Source organism: Sus scrofa, chromosome 15 (genome assembly GCF_054392235.1).
Source record: "Sus scrofa isolate SSC_HxYL_T2T_F1_AM1 chromosome 15, Sscrofa_HxYL_maternal_Yorkshire_Landrace_v2.0, whole genome shotgun sequence".
Classification (NCBI taxonomy): Eukaryota; Metazoa; Chordata; class Mammalia; order Artiodactyla; family Suidae; genus Sus; species Sus scrofa.
This window is the reverse complement of record NC_139397.1, coordinates 133,320,603-133,343,156: the sequence shown is the minus strand read 5'-3', so window position 1 is coordinate 133,343,156 and position 22,554 is coordinate 133,320,603. Positions and strand designations below refer to the sequence as shown.

General features: G+C 44.6%; 1 long non-coding RNA gene across 1 annotated transcript in view; it reads right to left on the bottom strand.

Annotated features, from left to right (window-relative positions):
* Nucleotides 1-20,398, bottom strand: part of LOC146396135 (uncharacterized) — a 173,007-nt gene extending 152,609 nt beyond the window's left edge. Inside the window, exon 1 of the long non-coding RNA XR_014829290.1 lies at nucleotides 20,248-20,398. This is a non-coding gene — a long non-coding RNA (uncharacterized LOC146396135). The remainder of the gene's footprint in view (nucleotides 1-20,247) is intronic.
* Between the last annotated feature and the right edge of the window lie 2,156 nt (nucleotides 20,399-22,554).

The following is a 22,554-nucleotide window of genomic DNA, read 5'->3' as shown; positions in this document are numbered from 1 at the left end:
GTCTTTATTTATTGACACGGAAATTTGAATTTCATATAATTTTCATGTCATGAAATGTTATTCTTCTTTTGGTTTTTCCCCCCAATTATTTAAAAATGTAAAAGTCTTGCTTAGCCTATGGGCTATACAAACACAGGAGACAGGAGAGAGTTGGCCTCTGGGCCATGGGTTGTAAACCCCTGTTTTAGAGTTCTGTTCAAAAAAAGAAAGAATTACAGGGAGAAATGATCTGATTTAGTTCTGCGAAGTATCCAAACAACTTGCGTGTACATAGCACTGCAATGTTAAAAAAATTCATCTTGATCTTATTCAATACCCAGTATAACACTGTGAATTAGGTATTATTATGCTGATGGCGAAATTGAGGATCCAACCTGGCAAGGCCAAGGTCTCACTGTGAGTGGGATGACCCAAGTTTAAGTACAGTGTTCCACCTCCAAAGGCAGAGAATTTCCTGCTATGTTTTGGGGGAGCTTAGTCTGTTCAATGCAATTCCTCAACTGTTTACTAGGACTTTCGAGGCAGTGGGTGGGGGTGAGCCCGTTGGGAAAGACATGGAGGCAAGAGAGTCAGGACCTCCAGGTCGCTCCCTGTTTTCAATAGTTAATTCTCTCATCAGGAACAGGGCTTGCCCTGCCCCAGGCTGTAGACTGAGCCAAGTCTACATTTACCCCCATCTCTACAGCTGCTGCTTGGGTCCCTAAGACTCCAAAGGTCAGCTGGTTTCCCTAGCGATTGAGAGATCAGCCCAAGGCCTTCCTGTGAGGTCTGATCCCCATGGAGTAGGCTTCCATTTTTGTGCAATGATTATCAGGCACTCCTGAGAGAATGTCCTGCCCCCACATGCTCTTCCACCTGGGAGCCACGGCCTGAGAGCGCCCTTAAATTTCATGCCTTTTTTTTTTTTTTTTTTTTTGATGGCCACACCCACAGCATATGGAAGTTCCCAGACCAAGGGTCAAATCAGAGTTGCAGCTGCAGCCAATACCCCTGCCCCAGCAACACCAGATCTGAGCCACATCTGCAAACTACCCTGCAGCTTGCAGCAACATTAAGCTTTCCTTAATCCACCGAGCAAGGCCAGGAATCAAACACACATCCTCACAGAGATGTCAGGTCCTTACCCTGATGAGCCACAGTGGAACTGCAACAATTTTTAAGGCAAGTCCCTGAATGTAGGATGCAGGATGTGAGTTTTTAATCTCCTCTGTGGTGTCACTCTGTGGCCTGACCTTTGGCCACTCACTTCCTCTCTCCACACATCAGTTTTTATCTGTCAAATGGGGTTGTAATGGCAATGTGTTGAGAAGTCAATGAATCGATGGTAACTGGGTAGCACCTGCTATGGAGGCAGGACCCCCAAGAGGGGTCAGTTCCTTCTCTCTATCCTTATGTCTTCTCATCTGTACTGTTCTGCCTGTCTGGGTTGCCTTTCCTTCCACCTTCATCTCACTGGGGAAACCTTCCCTAACCCTTGTGTACATACACTTTGAGGCAGCCACTCCCTCACTGAGCAATGAATGTCATGGGTCGAATTGTGTCCCCTCCACACTTTCAAAAAAAAATGAGCTGTGAAGTCCTTACCCACAGTACTCAGAATGTGACCTTATTTGGAAATACTGTCTTTTCAAAGGTGATCAAGTCAAAATGAAGTCATGAGGGGGGGTCTTGATTCAGAATGACTGGTATTCTTCATAAAAAGGAGCAAGGAGTTCCCCTTGTGGATCAGCAAAAACGAATCTTGCTAGTATCCATGAGGATACAGGTTCGATCCCTGGCCTTGCTCAGTGGGTTGAGAATCCGGCGTTGCCCTGATCTATGGTGTAGGTCACAGACACGGCTCGGATCCCACATTGCTGTGGCTGTGGTGTAGGCCAGCAGCTGCAGCTCCAATTCAACCCTAGCTCAGGAACTTCCATATGCCGCAGGTGCAGACCCAAAAATCAAAAAAAAAAAAAAAAAAAAAAAAAAAGAGCAATTTGGACACAGAGATAGACACATACAGAGCAAAGAGGATTTGAAGACAAGGAAAAAGGCAGCCCTGTGACTTAGCAACGTGTCTATCTACAAGCCAAGGAACACCAAAGGTCATCTGGAAGAGACAAGGAATGCTTTTCATCCAGAGCCATCAGAGAGGGCATAAACCTGTCAATACTTTGATATCAGACTTCTGGTCTCCAGAATGGTGAGACAAAATTCTAGTTTTAAACCACCCAGTTTCTGATTCTTAGTTAACAGCAGCCGGATAGAGACTGATAGAGGCAACCTTTGTATCGCCTTTGACAATTTCCCTATGGTGCTGAACTTTAATTTATATGCCTGTCTCCTCTACTAGGTTGCTAGCTTATCTCTGTATCCCCAGGGTCTAGGCTTTGCTGGTAGCTGATAGATAATTGCTCCTTGGAATTAAGGAATGAATGTTCCTTTGCCCTGGACACTGAGTCTGTGCCACTGTGATTGTATGTGTACACCTGCCTAGTTACTTGGTCCAGCAATATTACATCAGGAGGAGGCCAAAGATGTGCTTTATTTTTTTCCCTCTGATTCTGTATCCTGTGAATTAAAGCCTCAAATAAGAAAGGCTAAGTGGTTAAGCCATTACTATCTGCTCCCAGCTCCTTGTCCTCTCAAACTGTGCTGACTGTTGCCTATCCACGTGGAGCTTTCAACCTCACCACCTTGTCTCATCATCAATTCCCCTTAGGTCAGCCAAGGAAAAGTTGGGATGTACAAAAGCAACTTTTGTCAAGAGAAAAAAGAAACCAAAGGAAAAGTAAATAATATGGAAGCAGGCAGCCCCATGGCCCAGAACTCTATCATTCCCTCATGTAAGGCCACACACAGGGCACTCAACCCTAATTCCCAGGCTCACCTGTGACCCAGGTAGACCATTAAACCAAGCTGCTCATCCTTGAAGCTCAAAAGAAGGTCGAGCCTTCTCTGCTGCCAAGCTTGGTATGATTCTTGGACGCTTCTGGAACCAGACATTCCTTCTGGCTTCAGACCTCCTTACAGAGCACTCTGCCCTGCCCAGGCCCCTGCAAGTCCCTCAGAGCTCTACCTAGTCTATGCTTTGCTGAGTGCAAAGGGCATCCCTGCCTCACTGTGGCTGCAGACTGTCCCTGCCTTTTATAGCTCAGATGTCCCAGCCACATCAGCTCCAGGAAGCCCCCTCTGCATCACCCTCCTGCCCTACCAGGTCTTCAGTTGGTGTCTGTCACACGTTCACCAAGATTAATTCCACCCTCCAATGGCCTGTGTGCTTCCTAGGTAAAAGACATGATGTCATTTATTTATTCAATAGATATTTATTTAGTTGAATTGGGCCCTCCCGAAAGATGCTGAAGCCCTAACCTAACCCTAAATCTAACCCTAACCCTAACCCTAGCCCTAACCCTAACCCCTAGTACCTGTGACTGTGGCCTTATTTGGAAAAGGGTTTTTGCTGATGATGAAGCTAAAATGAGGTCAGGATGGGCCCTAATCTATAAGTTTGGTGTCCTTATAAAAAGAGAAATTTTAGATACAGACCTGTGCAAAGGAAAGGCAATGTAGAAACATGGGAAGAATTGTGTCTACAAGCCAAGGACCTCCTGAGGATTACTAGAGGCTAGGAGAGAGGTCAGGAACAGATTCTCCCTCACAGCCCTCAGAAGGAGCCAAACCCACCAACACCTTGATTTCAAAATTCTAGCCTCCAGTACTGTGAGACAATATATTCCTGTTGTATAAGACACACCATTTGTGGTCCTTTGGTATACTGACTACAAGCCAAATAGCTTCATTCTAGATCAAAACCCCAGGCCTTCATGGAACTCGTATTCCTGAAAGGAAAAGCAGACAAAAAAGAAATGAGCAATGAACATAGAATAGTGGGTGACAAGTGCAATGAAGAAAAATGAAGCTGAGAAGGGGTGTGGGGGTGTCAGGGAAGGCCACTCCAAAGAGGTTTGAACAAAGATCTGAAAAACATGAAGGACGGTGCCAAAAAGATGTCCATGGACAGTGTGGTCCAAGCAGAGGAAACAACACACCTATTGAGTGCCTTTTGTACATCACAGTGCCCAGTGGGGGGCCAGGCTGGATTTGGGGATGACTAGGAAAGTTGTCACGGCAGGAGGGTCACTTGGCCTTTGCCTCACAGACTTAAGAGCCTCAAATATAAGAGTTCCCATTGTGGCTCAGCGGTGAGGAACCCAACTAGTGTCCATGAGGACTCCAGTTGGATCCCTGGCCTTGCTCAGTGGATAAAGGATCTGGTGTTGCTGTGGCTGTGGCACAGGCCGGCAGCTACAGCTCCGAATGGACCCCTAGCCTGGGAACTTCCATATTCCACAGATGAGGCCCTAAAAAGATCAAAAAAAAAACAAAAATAAAAATAAGCAAACAAAAAAAACATTGTAAATGGCCCTGATGAGAGCATAGAATAAGTCTTAGGAAGGCTTTTTAACATTCAAAAAAAAGTTTTTAATAATCAGAGAATCTTGAGGCAAAATTTTGTGTAGGTGAGTAGTTTCCTACTATAATCTTAGATTTATTGCTTGGCCAGGCATGGATTTAAAACACTAATTAATCTCTATTGGGCTCACGCCTCTCTAGCTGACAGGGTCTTCTCTAACCATGACCTTTGGAGTCACTATCCTAAAATGTAGGTAGGAAATCCTTAGACAAAGAGAGATCCAAAGTTCTAAAAACATTGCCGTTCAGCACATCCTAGCTCCTTCTCCAGTATTTCCAGCTTCTTCCTCTTGGACTCTCATAAGAGTGGGGCTAATTAGGCTTGTCCAGCCTCCTCTCAACTTCCCTGTCTGTGCTTTCTCCCCATAGCTTTGTCCCTCCTTTTCCTGACAAAGTTTTCAGGCCACTTCCATCATGTGCCTCTGCTTCCCCCACTTCTCTCTACTGCGCCTTCCCCAACTTGCCCCCTTCAGTCTCAAGCACCAGGGAAAACTCTATACTAAGTCATCCAGCTTGGTGTAGATGGGCTTTGGTTCCGTGCCAGCCCTTCTTACCCTGGCTGCTGTGGCCCACCTCCTCCTAAGATTTTCCTCCTCTGACTTTCCAGATGACTCCCTACGTCAGTCCTTCTGTCTCAGACCATTCTCACTGTCCCCTTCTTTGGCTTTCTTCCTCTTCTTTCCCTTTAAACATGAGCATTCCTCAGATTTCAGGCCCTTCTCAATCAATTCCTCTTTTTCCTTTGAAAATCTGCTCATGGCTGTGGTTTCATCCTTCAGTTTTCTATCACTTTCTCCAAAACCAATAGCTCCACCCCTTACATGTTCAGATAAACCAGCTGTCTGCTCATATGTCTATTAGTTCCTATCACCACTGCCTCAGATTCAACATCTCTCAACCTGAACCCAATTTCTTACTCTCCAGATTGTCCCCTGTTCTGGCTTCTGGACTCTTATTCATAGTAGCATCATCCTTCTTCTCATCCTGACCAGAAACTTTGTAGAAACAGTTGACCCTTCACCTCTCTTAATTTCATGTGTACAGTCTGCTGATTCTTCAACATTTCTCTCTCAGTAGAATAAATGTCTCTTTATTCTCATTGTCACAGTCCTGTCTCATCAGACTACACAAATAGCCAGCACATAGACCTTCTCCCACCTGCCATGCTACACACAGAACCCACTTCCTTCCCTCTCTGCCTACTCTGCTTCTATCATCCTTCAGTTCTCAGCCTTAACATCATTTTCTCGGGGGAAACTTCCCTGCCCTCTCTGACTCTGTAAAATCCACTCTGTTAAATAAGCCCCTAGCTGCCTTTTTGCCTCCAGGACTTACACTGTTGAAATTTTACATTTTCGGTAGGATGCCTTGGTGAATGCCTGCCCCCTCCACCAGGCTGTCAGCTCAGCAGTGGGAGTCGTGTCTGGTTTTGCTCATCACTGTATCCTCAGTCTCTAGCATAGTACCTGAGTCAGAACAGTTACTTTATAAATATTTGTTAGGAATGAATGGATTTTCCTCTAGAGAGATTATATTTTGCCAGAAGGGCTCCAACAAGATTTTGGTCCCATATACTGCTCCTCCATCCAGAGATAGACTCTACTTTCCCTCCCCTAGTAACTGGTCAAGAATTTGGAAGTCTTGATGAACAGAATCTATGGAGAGACACTACATAACTTTAGAAGCTGTGTTACAAGAGGCATTACAGCTCTCTGGCTGCCTTAGGACACCAATCCTTGGAACCCACCCTCCGTATGATGAGGAAGCCCAGCCTACATGGAGCAGTCATGAGCACATGTTCCGGCAGACAGACACTGTGGATGGCCAGTATCAACTGCAGACCTATGAGTAAACAAACCTTCAGATGATTCCAGCCCCAGCCATCAAGTCACCACCAATTTTCAGTCTTCTAGCTAAAGCCCCAGTCATCAGGAAGCAAAGATAAATAGTTCCTGGTATGTCCAGTTCTGTGGGCATAACAAATGGTTGTTTTATCCACTCTGTTTGGGGATAATTCATTGCACTGCAACAAATAGCTAAACCATTCCATTATCAAGCTCATGGTGCCTTCCCACTGCTTCTAGGACCCAGTGTGAAATCCTTGACTTAACCTACAAGGCCCTCAATAATCTGGCTCCAACTTCTTAGTCTCCATTTTTTTTCTTTTTTTTTTTTTTTGGTTTTTAGGGCTACACCCTCGGCATATGGAAGTTCCCCAGCCAGGGGTCGAATCAGAGCTACAGCTGCCAGCCTACACCACAGCCACAGCAACTCGAGATCCAAGTCACGTCTGTGACCTCCACCACAGCTCACAACAATGCTGGATCCTTAACCCACTGAGCGGGCCCAGGGATCAAACCAGCATCCTCGTGATACTAGTCAGGTTTGTTACCACTGTGCCACAGTGGGAACTCCCTTTGTCTCCATTTCTTACCCTCTGCAGGGAAATTCTGCTTCTGTTACGTTGGTTTACTCCTGCTTCACCAACATCCTCTGTTCTTTCTTTGGTCCCCTGGACCTCACTGTAACCTGCAACTGGAATGGCCTCACTGTGCAGCCTCACCAAATTCTCTACAGCCCTCAAGGCTTAGCTGTCTGCATCTCCTTCCCACAGCCTCTCGGAACAGGCCATGTAAACAAGGCACTTACTCTGCTTGGAATTTAGAGCTTCCATTGCCTAGCTCTAGCATTTTCTAAATGGAAAATGAAGATCCATGGACTTAACAATTTAATGACCTGTGTGCTTTAATGACTTAACAATATAATGATCTTTATACAATTTTCTCACATGGAAAAATTGTATAAAGAAATTGAAACAAATTCATTTATTTATGTATTTAACCAATAGCCTTCCCTGAAAACTATTAGACTGAAAACCTTGCAAAGTAGGTACTATTTTACACATGAGGGAATTAAGAATTAGAAAGATGAGTAAATCCATCTATCATTATACATCTAATATTTGGCAGAACTTGGAGTCACACCTAGATGCGCTAAGCCCGATCATAATCAATGCTTCATGTGGTAACTAAACAGGTACCATCTTATATTATGTTTTCATGTTTTCCTTTTATAAAACAAATCTTTTTTTAATTTTTTAATGTAATGATTTTTACTTTTTCCATTATGGATGGTTTACAGTGTTCTGTCAATTTTCTACCATACACCATGGTGAGCCACTTACACATACATATATGTATTCTTTTTTTCACATTATCATGCTCCATCACAACTGACCAGACATAGTTCCCAGTGCTACACAGCAGGATCCCATTGCCAATCCCATGTGGTTCACAGCATAAATCAATTCTTTATTGCAAAAAGTAATACATGTACATGATAAAAAATGTCAAATAGCTCAAAGAGTTATGCAATATAAGAGGAGATTTCTCTCCAAAACCAGGCTCTATCCCCCTTCCCCAGAAACAACCACAGCTGATGGTTCTTTCGTATATTTCTAAAAATATATGTGCACATACGTATATTTATTATATAAAAAAAAGCATACTAGAGTTCCCATTGTGTCTCAGTGGGTTAAGAACCTGATATAGTGTCCATGAGGGTTCAGGTTTGATCCCTGGCCTCGCTCAGTGGTTTAAGTATACAGCATTGCGTGAGCTTCAGCAGAGGTTGCAGATGCAGCTTGGATCTGGTGTTGCTACAGCCGTGGCTGTGGCTGGCAGCTGCAGCTCCTATTCAGCCGCTAGCCTGGGAACTTCTGTATGCACAGGTGCAGCTGTAAAAAGAAAAAAAAAGAGCATACTATTCACATCCTTTTCTTTGCAATGTCTCTTGATAAGCCTTCTAAGTCAACATACATAGAGCTTTTCATATTCTTTTTCCTGGCTGCATAACATTTCATGGCCAGACCATGGCTTATTCAACAATTTCCCATTAATGATCTCATAATAGACAGAAGCAAGAGGGAGAGAGAGAAAGAGCATGGATGGAAAACTACAGTAAAATGAGAAGGGTCAAGGAAGACCAGCAGTACTACAGGAAGAAATGCCTGATTCCCAGGTATATTGCAAAGGGAAAGAAAGCCTGGCTGGGGAATAGAAGTGAAAACAGAGGAGGCTCTGAATACATTGTGAAGAAGTGGGTCCAAGAAGAAATGGAGGGGGAGTCACTCCTGCAGGCTCAATGGGGTGAGAATTTGTCCTCTAACATCCTCTTTCCTGATGACTTCATCACCACTCCTTATGCTCTCCCCTCTTCTGCCAACCCCATCATTAAAAAAAAAAAAAAATACCCTACCTGAGAGAAAACAAACATGTTACCATTTATTCCTGCGGGAAGGCCCACTGGACACAATAGACAGCAGTACCAGCCCTAATTAAATGAAACGGGGCAGGTGTAATTCAAACCACCTCGGGAAAATATAATCTGCCACCAAAAAAAAATTCCCACCATTCAGACCACAGGGAAATCAGACCAGCCTCCCGCCCAGGTTCCCAAAGCAGAAAGGCCAGGCTCAGGGCAGCAAGACAAGAGAAGGTCCAGTTCTCGCCAGCAGTCTCCTCCTTCCCCTCCTAGCTCCATGCACACCCCCCGGCTCTCTGAGCCTGTTAACTGACAGATCAGAGCTGCTCCCTTTGTGGGCTGGATTGTTTAGCTAATTCACCCATGGAAAATGGTGCGGTTCAGATTCCAGGCTGAGGCAACCAGACACCCACTGTAAATCCAAGCCTGGGGATTGTATCTCTTTCGCCGCTTCCAGACACATAAACCTGCATCCCTCCTCCTCCCCACCCAGCTTTTCCTCTCTGCCTGGAAGGACCTCAGGGAGGCTCCACATTGGACCTGCCATTGAGAGCAGATCCAGAGCCAAGAGATGGGGCCAGATGCTGGAGAAGCTTTCAACTGGCCTCTGAATTTCGACCATAGATCCTGAAGAATAAGACGTGAGCTTGACCTGAGGATGCTCCCTGGGTACCAATGAAGAGCACATGGCCGAAAGAAACTGACTGTACTCTCTGTATTGCCCTCACCAGCTGCCAGTGGGCTCTGGAACTAGACCTGCCCTGATCCAAACCCCAATTTTACAGATAATTAACTGTGCAAGTTTGAGTAAATTGCCTACTCTCTTTCTGCCTTCGCCTTCTAATCTAAAAAACAGGAGAATAATCCCTCCCCTCTCTCTCTCATAGGATTATTGAAAAATTAAATGGAAACCCATGTAAAGTTCCTAACAGTAGTAGTGAGCTTGTTCCCTTGCCACAGAAAAAGTCTTTACTCCCCCATTTTGGCCTCACTCCAGTCCTCCCTTCCAGGGTCCAATGAGAAAGTGGGTGACCTCATGCAGAGGATGATTGATGGGCACTAGACAGGCTCCCCAGCTGTTCAAGACTGTCTCCACCACCCTCATGCCAGCTGTCTGAAATGCGCCACTCACGAGTCACTCTTGTGGGCAGGAAGAGCTTCAGGATCGGTTAGCTGCAAGGGCTGTAAGTCTTAGTCATTCTCATTTACAGAAGGGGGCAATTGTGCAGATAACCTGAAAAGGCGGCTCAGCCTTGCCATGGACTTTCAAATGCATTGGGAAGTCATAGTCCAGCCACAAGAGCAAAGCCACACGTGACTGTCATTCCACCCTTGCAGGGCTGGCCGGAGCACAGCCAAGACCTGACCCCTCAGGGGCTGGAAATGGCTGTTCCCCCAGCCCTCACTCCCACTCTGCTCCTGTCCAGGAGGAGCCAGTCCCATCTCCTTGACCTGGCCCCTGAGCTCCAGTTTCCAGCCATTTCATCACCTCTGGGTCTCTCCTCTGAAACCTCTCCAGGTTCCCCGTCCCTCTCAAGCTGCTCATCAGTCAACACTCATTCCTGAGCACCAGCTCTGTTCAATTGACTGTACTCAGAGCTGGACAAGGGACTGGAGCCAGAGTCTGGCCAGGATGGATGGAGTATCCTGGGGAGATGACCTCATGGGCCCTTCCTCCACGGAGTATTTTTAGGCACCACTTCCCTCCCACTCAGCTTCCATGGACTTCTAGTGCAATCCAGACTCCAAAGTCCCACAACATTTCTCATCATTTTCAAAAGCTTATGAAACAATAAAATGGAAACAATAAATATCTCCTTCACACACTCAGCTCCTATTTTGGGGGACTGGTTTCTTTTTATTTCCTTACCACTTCTCTTCAGAAAATAAGGACCAACTCTTGTTCTTAAATATCAAGGAACTCTGGACATCTTTCTCAAGGTAGGCTGTGCCACCCACCTCCATGGCTGTGGCCCCACTTTAGGTGGTTGTGATGTGCTTTCCTTTGTTGCTAATCTAGTTTGAAGCAGATAGCCTAAAATCCTGGGAGCAGCCCTCCTCTCTGGTGTATGGAGAGACCCAGATCTTCTTGGAATATTCCAAGCAAGTAACATCAATAAATCTCAGGCTCTGGAGTTTCCTGATGGCTCAGTAAGTTAAAGATCCAGCATTGTCACTGCTGTGGCTCCAGTGGCTACTGTGGTGTGGGCCCCATCCCTGGCCTGGGAATTTCCTCTGCCACAGGTGGGGCCAAAAAAAGAAAATCTCAGGCTCTAATTAGTAGCAGTTTGTATGGATGAGAACTTGAGTCTGGGACTCAGGCTATCAGGGTCTCTCTCTCGTTCCACCTTCACTTTGCCAGTCTTTTTGAAGAAGTTAATTGCTCTGATGCTCTGATTCTTCTCCTGAACAGTCTGAAAGTTTTCTCCCCTCTTTGGTTTGCTTTCCCTCTTTTTTTTTTTTTTTTTTTTTTGGTTTTTGGTTTTTGGTTTTCTTTTTGTCGTTTTAGGGGCACATCCTCAGCATATGGAAATTCCCAGGCTAGGTGTTAAATCAGAGCTGCAGCTGCCAGCTTACGCCACAGCTCTGTTAGATCCAAGCCACATCTGCAACCTTCTCCACAGCTCACAGAAATGCCCAATCCTTAACCCACTGAAGTTTGAACCCCAGTCCTCATGGATACTAGCTGGATTCGTTATCACTGAGCCACAACGGGAAATCCTCCTTTTTGTTTTTTAACTCCAAAAGAAATAAAACACTAACTTACAAATGCATCCACAGACTTTGAGATGGAAGAGACCCTGATGCTGCCAGACTCAGCAACCCACCATCTCCTCCCCTTCATGCTCTATCTCATCACCTACAAGCACTTGATCTAAACTGAGCTCTAGGAAACCCAGCTCCGGGCCATGCTCTGACCATGGCTGCCAACCCCTCAACGAGTCCTGAAAAATGAGAAAGTCTTCATAATCTGGGATGAGGAGAGGAGAGGTGAGGCAGGAGGTGAGAGTCCTGTCCCACCCCACCTCACCCAACTCCAGTGAAGATATAAGCCAAATGGAGAGCAGTGCCAGGCAAATAGCTGACCCGCAGTAAATAAACGGCACCTTCTCCTGAACGATAAATGCTACTGACGACCAAGACTGGCCCGAGTGGGAGAAGGGCTTCACCCGGGCCCTGTGTAGTCAGGTAGGATTTGAATCAGTGGCCAACTAGGGGCAGCTGCAGTCAAGTTAGGGCTCAGCACAGAGCGCCACTCAATAGTCCCAGCTGACAGATTTGCAGTCAAGTTAGGGCTCAGCACAGAGCGCCACTCAATAGTCCCAGCTGACAGCACACAAATCTGATATTCTCCTTGCCCAAAATAGTGTCTGCCCACATCCACTGACATGGTCTCCAGATCAAAGCCCCCCCCCCTTGTGAGCAATCTCCACCACCACCCCACCCAGCCAAAGGCCCTCCCCCACCCTCTCCAAGCACTTCGCACAGAGTTCTTGGAGGACACTTATCTCCTCTCATGGCAGGGCAGGCAGGCACCAGCGGGGCAGCCCCTTTTGGCAGCCATCTGGGACATAACTGCCTCCTGCGGTCTTTGCAAAGTCAGAGGCACCCTGGCCAGGAGCCAGGACAGGCGGCTGGAAGGTGGCAGCTTCTAGGGGAGATGGTCAAGGGGACTGATGTGTGTAGCACTCACAAGTCATCCTTCAGGGTTCCTAACCTATCTGGGAGAAATTAATGGGGGAGTGGCATCAAGTTCCCAAAGACGCATCAGCCAGGGCAGAGAAATAATGTCGAGGGACTCGCTATGACCCAGTTTTTCCCCAACAGGGTCATCCTTGGAAGGCAGAATGACATGTAAGCGTTTGCATTCCCTCCAGGAGTATACACTGCTTTGCAACTCTGGTTTTATCGCGCCCAAATCCTGTTTGAATGTGATCACCCCTAGCAGAGCCCAACCCAGGAGAACAAGCCTTTCATCTGAGGATGTAAGAAATACTGAAATTAAAAAGCAAACTAAGTCAAAAATACATGGCCAAGGCAGGTATACTATAGAGGTTGGTCTGGTGACTCTGGACCAAACTGCCTGTTCCAGATTCCAACCCTTACTGCTCACTCTGTTATGAGCTCTCTATGCTTCAGTGTCCTCATCCAGAAAGTGGGGATAATTTTGTGGCATGGATTACATGATTTTATATGTAAAGTGCTATAACTTTGCTATATTGTTGTTGTTGTTGTTATTCATACACACTGCCCAAACTGAAGGGGCCACAGGCAGAACTTCAGTGTGAGAGCCAAGAGGAGTGAGAGAGAACAGCTTAAGCAATGTGGGAAAATCCAAGATACAACGTTACGTGAAACAGAACAAGATGAAACAGTATGTATTTTATGGCACTATTTAAGAAAAACAAATAAAATTCTAGAACTTAAATATAATGCTTTTCCTACAAGGAATATACCTTAAAATTGGGGAGAGAAACTGGGGGAATAAAATGAGCAGGAAAAGAGTGTTTGCTAGTCTCTGTCAACATTTTTATATTATAAAAAATTTTGCCATGGCAACCTAGTCCATTTCATCATTGCAGCAGGCGCTAAAGGGATGAGAAGTGGCTCCAGTGAAGCATCTTACCTGGGCATCTGGGTTCCAAAGTCAGCATCTAAAGCAACTATGCCACGAGACCAACACGAGCTTCCTATTCCGTCCATTGCAGTGTACACTACATCTCTCAATAAGTCCAGCAAAGCCGGTTTTGATTCCAGGGGAGAAAGAGATCGGAGAGGGTCTCTCTGATTGGGCAGCTAGTGAAGTTGCTGAGCAGTGTTTAGGGGCCATAGTGTGTAAACCTAGAGCCGCCCTTTGCCTGGTGAGCTGCTCTCACTGGGGAAGGTGCCTGGGGACAGGGACCAGGATGTGATGGCTAATGGACAGCACCCATCTCAGGGTCACTTCACCACAAACACCACTGTCACTGGCTCATTGTATCTTTCTTGCTCTCTTTTAATTTCATATATTTGAATTCACAGTATTTAATACAACTCCATTTCATTGGTTCCTCACTGCACAATGACTAAAAAGGGACATCTAACAGATAAAGAGGTAGATGACCCTAGAAAATATAGTCATAGAAAAAAAAGGAGGTATTCATATTTGTGATTTCTCTGAGATTCTACAATTGGAGGTGAGCTAAAAGATCATGCTAACCAGAGCAGAAGAAAACTGGTGATTAGATAATGTCAAATAAGTAGATACTGACCATTTGAACTGCAAGCACTTTAGGGAATCAGCCAGAGTCATCTCCAAGCCATTAATTTCCTTCCTGAAGTCCTCAGGGAGAATGGGAGGGGTCAGCATAGATTGAAAGGACAAACAGAGCATTTACTAAGCACAAATGATGTGTCAGGCGGGATCCTGGGATTTGGCAGGACCACTGTGGAAGAAAAGGCAGGGTCACCAGCCTCCAGGAGTCTACTGTTCAAATGAAGTTTCAGGAAGATGGGCAAGTACCAAGACCACACTTTAATGTGCAGTGTAAACAATGTAAGTGCAGAGGGGAGGGCGTGTCTAGGTCTCTGGAAAGGAGAGCAGCAGGGAAGAGACATTTTTGCAACCCAGCTTGGCTCCTTCACAGCACCTGCTGCCAGGACACACCCACTGCAAAGCCATTTCTGATCTGAAATAAGCACCCTTAACCCTGAATGTCCCCGCCTCTGCTCTCTTGGTCACAAGTTCTCTACGATGTTTCAAGCCCTATGTTTGCCTGTCCTCTGCCTTTGAGGCACACATGGCTTAGGCTCCACCAGATCACCCTTGAGCTGTTCATCCTGGCAGATCTGTTCAGAGCACTGCCTCTACAGGGCTCTCCCTACTCCAGGGACTCTTTGTCCCCTACCAAGGTGAAACATGATTACATTCAAGATGGTCCTACAAGTTGAATAGGAGATTTCTAAGTGAAGAGCCATGGCTTTGCTGGTCAAGGAAGATGTGTTTGAAATTTAGTTTACATACCACATGATCATTTATTTTATTTTTTTAACCTTTTTTAAAAATTTCTTATTCAAGAATAGTTGATTTACAATGTTCCTTCAATTTCTTCTATGCAGCAAAGTGACCTAGTTATACACAGATAGATATTCTTGTTTTTTTTTTTTGTCTTTTTGTCTCTTGTCTATTTGTCTTTTTGCCTCTTTGTCTTTTTGTCTTTTTGCCTTTTCTAGGGCCGCTCCCACAGCACATAGAGGTTCCTAGGCTAGGGGGTCTAATCAGAGCTGTAGCCACGGGCCTACACCACAGCCACAGCAACGCAGGATCCGAGCCACGTCTGCAACCTATACCACAGCTCACGGCAACGCTGGATCCTTAGCCCACTGAGCAAAGCCAGGGATCGAACCCACAACCTCATGGTTCCTAGTCGGATTCATTAACCACTGAGCCACGACAGGAACTCCAGACATCCTTTTCTTATGTTATCTTCCTTCCTAGAGATTGGGCATAGTTCCCTGCACTGTACAGTAGGACCCCATGCTTATCCATTCCAGATGTAATAGTTTGCATCTACCAACCCCAAGCTCCCATCCAGCTCACTCTCTCCCTCCTCCCCATGATCATTTGTTTTAAATGTATAATTTGATTATTTTTAGTATATTCACAGTCACTAATTAGTTACAAAGTATAGACATCACCATGGTCAATTTTGAAACATTTTCATCACCCCAAAAGAAATCTCAAATCTTTTACCACTAGCCGCCCATTTCTTCCAAATTCTCTAGCCCTAGGCAATCACTAATCTACTTTTAATCTTCTTTCTATCTTTAAAGATTTGCCTATTCCAAACATTTCATATAAATAGAAACTTATAATATGTGGACTTTTCTGTCTGGCTGCTTTCACTTCTCAAAACATCTTCAAAGTTCAGCCATATTTTAGCATGTATGGGTACTTTATCCCTTTTTACTGCCAACTAATATTCTGTGGTATGGATATAAAACATTTTGTTTATCCATTCATCCACAGATTCATCCAGGCTTATGTTCTTACTTTCTTGACTCTTAGGAATGATGCTGCTATTAATATCCATGTACAAGTCTTTGTTTGAACATGTTTTCAGTTCTCTTCAGTGTAGACTAGGAGTGGAATTGCTGAGTCTTATGTTAACTCTATGTTTAACTTTTTGAGGAAGCACCAGACTACTTTCCACAGAGACTGAATCAGTTCATACTCTCACCAGCAGTATATGAGAAGTTCAACTTCTCCACAACCGACTTTTTTATTATAGTCATGATGGTGAAGCAATATTTCATTATGCTTTTGATTTTCATTTCTCTGATGGCTGATGAGATTGAGAATATTTTCAAGCACTTATTGGCTATACATATATGAATTGTCTTTGGAGAAATGTGTGTTCAGATCCTTTGTCCATTTTTTAATTGAGTTGTCTTTGTATTATTAAGTCATAGGAGTTCTTTATATATTCTAGATATGTCCCTTATGAGATATAAAATTTGCAAAATATTTCCTTCCATTCTATGGGCTGTCTCTTCACTTTCTTGATGGTGTTGTTTGAAGCACAAAAGTTTTTAATTTTGATGAAGTCAATTTATTTGTTTTACTTAACTCTTTACTATTTAATTCTATTTTAGAACTTAACTCTTGTCTGTATGTTTGGAATTGGTCTTGTAGTTCCAACCAGGCTTATGATGAGGGTCCATGGGCTATGTTCTGGATGTTGGAAAATGCAGAATAGAAAATGAACCTGAAGGAGGAGTTCCCGTCGTGGCACTGTGGTTAATGAATCTGACTAGGAACCATGAGGTTGTGGGTTCGATCCCTGCCCTTGCTCAGTGGGTTAATGATCCGGTGTTGCCATGAGCTGTGGTGTAGGTTGCAGACGCGGCTCGGATCCAGCATTGCTGTGGCTCTGGTGTAGGCCGGTGGCTGCAGCTCCAATTCAACCCCTAGCCTGGGAACCTCCATATGCCGCAGGAGCGGCCCAAGAAATAGCAAAAAAAAGAAAAAGAAAAGAAAATGAACCTAAAAGAAAGCCAACAAGCTAAACGACATGTTAGTAATATTTTGTTCTTGAAAAGTACGCAGTATTGATAACACAAAAGAATGGGAGTCTTGAATTGAAATAGATCTGTGTTCAAAGCCCAACTATATCACTTTCTACCAATTGTGTGATTTTGGGCAAGTTACTTAACTTCTCTAACCCTTAAAATACAGGGATAGATAGTAAAATGGATAGAATGGGTGTAAAGGTAACATAATAATGAAAAAAAAAAGGAGATCACGCATTTAGGGCTTAGTACAGAAATTAGCACAGCAAGAATAAGAATAATTGCAGGATTTCTTCCTAAAACTAAGTGAATTTCACATGGTAAATATCAGTTATACATTAATTAACACTTAAGGTTTTGATTTTAAAGATTTGGAATATAGAATACTATCCTTAAAATTCCTAATTGAAAATACTCCATGGAGTACACGTGGTGATAAAAGAAATCATGGGATCCCCAGTGATGAAAAAAGAGAACTTCTCATTTAATCCAACTTCTTAATTTTTCAGAGTCCAAAGTAGCCAGAGGACTTGTATAGATCCTACCCCCCTCATCCGATGCCCTGCTAAGATAGAGCCTTTAGAATAAGAATTAGCTTGCACACATCTTTGGGATGTGAGAACATTCCCCTGTATGAATTAGGGATCTGGACAACTCTGGAAATTTTGAGGGTTTTGGTCTTTTGAATCTGACTAGATGTCAAGCAAAATAACCAGGTGAAATATTGCCCCAGACCCCCTCCTTCTCATGCTCATCTCCATCAAAATCAACAGGCATTTATTAATAAGCATGTTCACCTGACATTCTGCTGGGTTTTGTGCAGAGGGAAGGCAAGACTCTCTGACCTCTGGGAATGGACAAGCTCAGGCAGAGCCTTGCTGAGCTACTTCCAGGCAGCCCCAGGGAAGAATAGGGGGCGGGAGGAGGAAACAGAGGAGGGGGCCAGGAGTGGGGACGGAGAGAGTGCGACAGTATCCAGATAAGATCAACCTAAGCTGAAGTCTTGAAGGCTGCTTAGGAGTGGGGGGTGAGTTAACTAATCCTTGACTTAGAGTCCTGTGTACACTTTTCTTTAAATGCTAATCATTTGTTGGACTAAGTGCAGCTTTGTGTTCCACCCAAAGTATTCCAAGCTGCAGTTCAGGTTGAACCTAACTCCCCAAGGAGAAATATATCAAATCCCAAAAAACTGCTTAATTTATTCATAAGCATTAATAGTACCCCAATAAGACTGAACCTTTTGAAAGCAATTAGTTTTCATAATGGTGGCTTAGGAGTTCCTGTAATGGCTCGGGGATAATGAATGACTAGTATCCATGAGGACACAAGTTCCATCCCCGGGCTCTCTCTCAGTGGGTTAAGGATCCAGGGTTGCCCTGAGCTGTGGTGTAGGCCGAAGATTCGGCTCTGATCCTGAGTTGCTGTGGCTGTGGTGTAGACCGGCAGCTGCAGCTCAGATTTGGTTCCTAGCCTGGGAATTTCCAAATGCTAAGGGTGCAGCCCTTCAAAAAAAAGAACAAAACTGTTGCTTACACACAAAAGAACACCTCCCTGGATTTACAATTGCGCTTCTGTGCTACACACCATGTCATTGATCTCCAGGGTTATATAAGCAGGTCCAGGATGAATTCGTTGAGAGAAAGGAAGCTTTAGGAAACCAAACATAAAAGTAATTCCCCCCCTTTTTTAATTTTATTTTGATGAGAGTATAGCGGATTTACATTGTTGTGTCAATTTCTGCTGTATAGCATAGTGATCCAGTCATACGTATATATAACCTGGAGGCCTTCGTGTAGGAGGTGTGGTTTGTCAGGAGCTAATTACAAGTCCCAAGCTCTGCCTTGTTTGTGATAATAATTATGGAACTAAGTACTCAGAAAGTGTAGACATTCTTCCAGGAAGAGAAAAGTGACTTTTGGTGTCTTACAATAATTAGCCTGAGTAGAGTCTGAGAATTCTATTTTCCTCACTCTTTGTCATTCTTTCCATCTACACATTTTTAGGTCAATTCCTAGAATCTCTACCATATGGCATTTATTTTCTCTTCACTATTCCGGCATGGGGTGTGTTCTCAGCTCTTCCCTAAGCTTCTCATCCCCACTTCCCCAGCCCCTGTAGGACCCAAAGGGGCCCAAAATTTCTGTAGTTTTCCCTTTGACAAAATATGATCTTGGAGCTTGGAAACCAGAAAGTAAGCAAAACGTAAGCCCTAAATCAGTCCCTGAAAGAGGTCGGATTGCTGTGAGCCCAGTTTGCCTCTTTCCCCCTCCTCCCAAAGCCCAGGCTCTTTCCTCCCCCAGGATGGGGATGGGCCCCCAGCCTGGCTCCTGTCACCCGCCTGGAGGAGCTAAAACAAACAGTCCTTTGGAAACTCAGTGAAAGAAAATGGCTGAGTCAGGCCTTCTGTTTAAATAATCCCCACCTGTTCTCCCAGCCCCCGGCTTCCCCCACTCCCACCCTGGGCTCCCCCACTTCCCTTTCTCTTTTCTTTCTTTTCCCCTTTGTTGATCATTTTCAAAAGGGCAGAGTTGACAGCTCTCGCCCTGAGCAAAGCCAACCCCGGGAGCCAGCCAGGAGCCTCCTCCGGCTGCTGACCCAGCTCTCCCCCGTGACTCCCCTGCCACAGCCTGCACGTGGCTGGGTCTAGTCAACTGGAGGAGGAGGGAAAGGGGGCCTAGTTCCCAAGAAAGAGAGCCCCACCCCCTTCCTCCCCTCCCTTGCTATCCCCCTCCAACTCCTCCACCAGGACCCAGCACCCAGGCACCCTCTGCCCAGCCTGTAGGAGAGAGATGAGAGAGAGGCTATGAGAGAGGACAAAGGAAAACAGATCTTCACCAAAAGATGTGCCTTCTTATTGTCTGGAACCCTCAGGGGCCCCTTATGCTTCATGCTGTGGAAAAACAACTTCATGGCATTGGAGGAAATGATTTACTTGCTCGTATTCAAAAGTGAGGGAAGGTTTCCAAGGTGGCACTAGCTGAGTTAGAGACAAGCCCTGAACCCACAAACTGCCCTCAGGGAACATGGGCAGCTCTAGAATTCCCCTGGTGACAGGCTCTCCAAGTCCCATTCTGGCTCTGGAAGTCACAGCCTTTTTAAAAAAAAATTAAAGCTCCTTACAACCTCATGTGAATTTATAGTTTCAAGAAAACCAGAGCTTCATATGCAGTTGTAAGAAATGACACAGGGACAGCCCCAGTACTGTTTACTCAAGTTCCCCAGGGTCACATCTTGCAAAACTATAGTAAAATATCACCACCAGGATGCTGCTACTTATTCAGTCAACAGACAGAAGAACATTTCCATCACTGCAACTGTCCCTTGTCTTGCTTTCTAGAGCCACACTCACTTCCTCCCATTCTACCCCCTCCTGAACCCCTGGCAGCCACCAAGCTGCTCTCCATTTCTAAAATCTTGTTATTTTAAGAATGTTATATAAATGGAGTCATATAGTAGGAAAATGTTTGAGATTACCTTTTTACATTCTGCATAATTCTCTAGAGATTGATCCATGTCATCATGTGTATCAAATGTCCATTCTTCTTTCTTGCTGAGTGGTTTTCCATCCTGTGGATGGACCACAGTTCGTTTAACCACTCACCTGTGAAAGGACACTGAGTTGTTTACAGTTTTTGCCTACTACAAAGAAAGTTTCTCATAAGCATTCATATTTGTGTGAAGATAAGCCTTCATTTCTCTGGGGTAAGTGCCAATTGCTGGGTCCTAACATAACTGCATGTTTAGTAGTATACCTTTTAAAATTCTTCTCTAAAACTATTGCTTATGGATTTCTAGGAGTGTTCTAGGCTGGAAGGTAAGTAGAAGTAGAAGCTGGAAGTAGAAGGAGGACATCTTTGAGGCATCAATTCATGGAGCTAAGTTGCTACCAAACAACTATGCCCGCTCTGAATGGTAAAAGTGGACCTGGTGCAAAACCAAATATGGAAGGCAAAAATGTCCCCCAAAGATGCCCCTTCCCTAATCCCCAAAACCTGTGGGTTACATGGCAAAGAGAAATAAAGGTTATAGATAGAATGAAATTGCTAAATAAGCTGACTTGAGATGGAAGAAGTACCCCAGATGATGCAGGTAGGGCCAATGGAATTCCAGGGTCCTTAAAAGTAGAAGAGCAAGTGGGGAGGGGGGGGCGAGGGTCTGGGATGGAAATGCTATAAAACTGGGTTGTGATGAGAGTTGCACAACTATAAATGTAATAAAATTCATTCAGTTAAAAAGAAAAAAAAAGAAATTTTTTTAAGTAGAAAAGGAAGGCAGAAGAAGAAAGAGAACTATCTGACTATGGAAGAAGGGCCCTCAAAAGATGCAATGTTGCTGGTTTTGAAGATGGGGAAGATGACCCTGAGCCAAGGAACTTGGTGGTTTCTAGAAGCTGGAAGATGCCAGGAAAAAGGTTCTCCCCTACAACCTCTAGAGAGGAATGCAATCCTGGTTTTTGCAGGCCAGTGATTTCTGTGTCCGACCTCTGATTACAGAACTCTAAGATAATAAGAGCATGTTCTGCTTATGCCACCAAGTTGTGGTAAATTGTTATAGCAGCAAATAGAAAACTAATACATCAAGTGACCTCTGCATAGGTCTCAGTGTGCAGAGCTCACCACTCCTGCTACTGACAGAGCTTGTCTCGTGAGGGAGAAGAAGGGAGAACATGGAGCTTCTCTCATGCTCAGTTCAAGATCCCTGGTCTCTCCGTATTTATCCACACACTTTTTTTTAATTAAATTGTAGTTGATTTACAATATCATGTTAGTTTCAGGTGTACAGCACAAAGATTCACTTATACATATAGAAATATTCTTTTTCAGAATGTTTTATAGATTATTCAAGATATTGAGTAGAGGTCTCTCTGCTGTGCAGTAGGTCCTTGTTGGTTATCCATTTTACATATAGTAGTGTGTATCTGCTAATCTCAAACTCTTAATTTACCCCTCCTCCCACCCACCCCCCCCCTTTACCTTTGGTACATGCACATACTGTCATTTTTTTTTTTTTTTTGCTTTTTAGGATGGCATATGGAAGTTCCCAGACTAGGGGTCGAATCATTTCTACAGCCACTGGCCTACACCAAAGCCACAGCAATGCCAGTTCCCGGGTGCATCTGCGACCCACACCAAAGCTCATGGAAACACTGGATCCTTAACCCACTGAGCAAAGCCAGGGATTGAACCTGCATCCTCATGGATACTAGTCAGGTTCATTAACCACTGAGCCACAACAGGAACTTCCCAAGCACATACTCTCTGATTGGCCTCTCCCTAACCACATCATACATGTTGACTGCTGTTCTTGTCCACTGGACCTCTGCCCCCCCTGCTGCTCTGGGCCTTATCCCATTCCTCCCCAGCAGCATCTTCTACTTCAAGGACTCTGAGAGCCTCCATTCAGCAAATTCATACCTCAGCCCAGCCTGACCCATGAAAATGACTTAAAGAAGTTTTAGGGTTTGGAATTTGCCTGTCCATTGAGATCTAGCACTTAATTAGTAGAAACCCATGGGTCCTGCCTCTTATATCATCTGGACACTGCTCTGCAAAATCAAGCATTTGGTGTTGCATCAGCTTATTAATGAGCTGGACATTTTTTCCTCTGATAATGACCCTTGGAAATAATGAGCCCAGAGTGTGGATGAAGGCTATCCAGCGAAATAATGTCTAAATTACCCTTTCATGTGGATGCAAAAGTAAGGTGACAATTCCCTAAATGAGCAGTTCTCAGGTGGGAGTGAATCGGAACCAACTAGGGAATTTTTTCAACCTATACACA